Source organism: Herpailurus yagouaroundi, unplaced genomic scaffold (assembly GCF_014898765.1).
Source record: "Herpailurus yagouaroundi ecotype Mexico unplaced genomic scaffold, PumYag 163, whole genome shotgun sequence".
Lineage (NCBI taxonomy): Eukaryota > Metazoa > Chordata > Mammalia > Carnivora > Felidae > Herpailurus > Herpailurus yagouaroundi.
Window position 1 is genome coordinate 47,170,105 of NW_024412404.1, and position 2,619 is coordinate 47,172,723.

Here is a 2,619-nt window from a genome sequence, read left to right on the forward strand (position 1 = left end):
TATGTGTTACAAATTTACCTTAAAGAGGCAGTCCTTGGCCCAGAGATGGGTAAATCAGCATAGAAGTTCACTTTCTCCTGGTATTAACTTTTGCTATCACTACAGACCCTAAAGATTATAAGTAACTTTATAATTTATTTGAATTTGTGCTGATCTAACACTTGAATCTCCTTTACACTATCCAAGTGACCAGCATGCCTTCGCATCTCTCCAATAACAGAAAACTCACACATTCTGAGGGAAGACTGTTCCCTTCTAGTCAGTCTTCACTGACTCCAAGCTTGTCATTAAGTCAAAACTCGTTTCTATTCACCAGCAACCAAAGAGAACATTTAATCCCTCTTCCACATTAGTGCATTTAAATATTTGACAACCACTACTGTGACCTCTTGACTTTTTTTTTTAACTTGGAACAACAGAACCTTACAAGAGATTTACCAAAGATTTCTGAGAGTCCTATTCACATTTTCTCATTAGCATCTAACACTGACACTAGGGGGACAGAAGTACCATTTCTATCAGACAAATTGTCCAATCCAAGTTAACAGCTGATAAATAATGGAGGGAGCTTCACATGGTTTTCCACTATGGCAAACAACATTTTGTACCTTTAAAAGCTCTACTTTGCCATAGCTCATGTCATCTCTCAGCATTTGCTTTGTCTTTCCAAGGCAGATTCTCCATCCGTGTGTGTGTGCGTGTGTCTCAGTCTTTCTCCCTACACACACACACGCACATGCACACACTCACCCACTGACTCACACACCTTATTTTTAACTTTATCATGTCCTCTGCTGCTAAGAAATCCCTCAATCATCTACCCACTGTTTGTACATCCAGCATGTCATTTGAGTTGCCCCCTCATGCCACTTTAATTTTAATGACGTAATTGCTATGCCCAGGAAGCAGTGACTCTGTCCCTTACTATGTGACCTTTGGAAATTATATTTCTGATCATACGACCTCTCAATTGCTTCTCAATTTCTTTTATTTTTTCTTTTAGAGGGGGGAAGGAGCGGGGGGGGGGGGGCGGGGAGAGTGAGACAGAGAGAGAGAGAGAGAGAGAGAGAGAGAGAGAGAGAGAGAGAGAATCTTAGGCAGGCTCCACACTCAACGTGGAGCCCAGTGTAGGGCTTGATCCCACAACTGTAGGATCATGACCTGAGCCAAAATCAAGAGTCAGATGCTCAACCAACTGAGCCACCCAGGCACCCCTGCTTCTCACTTTCTGTGCCTTATTAAAATAGATTCAATATCTATGTCTTGAGTACAGTAAGAGTTAATTAAGATATTTACATAAAGTGTCAAAACAAATGAAAGCTAAGCACATTCTTATGGCTGTAAATACACAGGAAAAATACAACCAAATCTTTCCTATAGACATCTCTGCTGGAAGAAAAGTTTCCAATTCTATGGTGATCAAGATAATGCATTAACATAAGCAATCTAGCACCAAAATTGATTTTTATCTTCTTACTGGAACAAAGATTTAAACTCTTGAAGAACAACTTGAAGATGAAACACATAAAAAATTGCGCTTCGCACATCAATTCTATGCAATTAGATTCAGAGCATGAGATTTTTTTCATTGTGGAGATAAGCCATAATAAAGACAAGGCCTCTTCTGTGCCAAATATATGCCTTTAATCCTAAAGACTGGAAAACTCTCTACGAGGGTCCAAAATATCCTTCTATCTGCACAGGCCTTGTGTATGCTAAGGTGATTTGGAAATGCAGGGTCCTTGGAGACAAGAACAAAAATTTCATATCCAGAGAAATGAGCAAAACTAAACACTCTCTAATAAACTGAGAGATTTCATTACTAGGTTTAAAATTAGGTGACATTAACAAGGTGACAACAGACAAGTTGTTTAATTTATATAAGCCTCAGTTGCTTTATCTACGAAATGATGAGATCTACCTCATTTGTCGTGAGAGTCAAGTGAAAACAATACTAACATGAGATTCAAGGGCAAGTACTCGGTAATTGGTTGTTATACATAGAAAGTGGCAAAATACAGTGGCTACAATCATCATATGCCTGGTTAGCTGTGCAACTTTAAGTTATTTAAGTTGGTTAATCTACGGCTCAGTATTCACATATGTAAAATAGGGATAATGATATTGCTTCTCTCATTTGGTAGTTACAGGAATTTAACTAGGCAGGAGGTGTAAGGCATCCAGGACAGTGCCTGATTTTTAGGGAGCACTCAGTAATGTTAGTTGTCACCATCACCATATTGCATCAAAAGGACATTTTTCCCTTACCAGTGAGCATTGGACAAATACTAAAGCCTTCACAAAAATGAGATTTTTTAATTTAAGTTTTAAAAAGACACAAAGTAAAAGTTAAAACTATTGCTGAGAGGAGAATTTTCTCTTTAAAAGTCACAGAGCCCTTGTAAACCTTTTCCGATTCTGCTGTTGTTTCCTTGGCTTCCAAATCCCAGACACTGCCTTGTTAGTTCAATCCCCTTGTTTTCTCTGATGCCCTATGCTGGGACTGAAGCAATCATACAGATTTCTCAGAATAAAAAGGCTATATGGTTATGGTGTTTCATGCATTTGTTGAAATAGTCACTTTAGCCAATTTTAATATAAAAGTTCCTACATTGTTAA